This window comes from Lolium rigidum, chromosome 7, assembly GCF_022539505.1.
Source record: "Lolium rigidum isolate FL_2022 chromosome 7, APGP_CSIRO_Lrig_0.1, whole genome shotgun sequence".
NCBI classification, from domain to species: Eukaryota; Viridiplantae; Streptophyta; class Magnoliopsida; order Poales; family Poaceae; genus Lolium; species Lolium rigidum.
Window position 1 is genome coordinate 316,239,181 of NC_061514.1, and position 880 is coordinate 316,240,060.

Genomic DNA, 880 nt, shown 5'->3' on the forward strand with positions numbered 1-880 from the left:
GCTGGAGTCTGGACACCAATACAGGATTACTTCAAAGATACAGCATGTATACATCGATTTACTTGTCTCAGAATATCAGATTCAAGTATTGTCAGCTGCTGAGTTAATACAGACATGCATAGCCGATTTGCACAAAAATAACCCAAAAGTGGAAGAAAAGCACAGACTGACCCATCGGCGAAACTATTTCACCCATCTAACCCTTTTGTGTGGCGCCCCTCCCATCGGCGCCACACATGCCAGTGTGGCGCCCCTCCTGCCGGCGCCACTCTCCCAACCGACGTGGCGCCATCGACGCTGAGCTGGTGCGCCCATCCGACGTGGCAGCATGTGTGGCGCCCCTCCCATGGGCGCCACACATGCCCTTACAATTGCCCAAACCATACTGTGAGACAATTCGTCTGGGACTTAGCCGTTTTTGCGAGGCTCTATGTGTGGCGCCGATGCCACGGGCGCCACACTAGCATGTGTGGCGCCGATGCCACGGGCGCCACACAAAGAGCATCGCCAAAACGGCTAAGGACTTATCGTCCGGAGCCTCTGGATGTTTTCGACCCAATAGTTGATATAGGTTGGCATGTGTGGCGCCGATGCCGTGGCCGCCACACAGTGCAGTGTGGTGCCACTGTGGAGGGCGCCACACGTTGACTTGTGTTAAAAACCTGAAAAATCCTACCAAACTCTACAACATTGGACACAACAAGTAGCAATTTCAGAACATACACATATAACACTTCATAGCTCACATCGTAGCAAGTAGATTCAAACAACAAGTAGCATTACGAGACATGGTTCGAAATGACATAGGGTTCACAACTCGATACTTATGAAGATATAGTTCACAACAACAAGGAGCACATCCTAGTGTCGTCCTCGACGT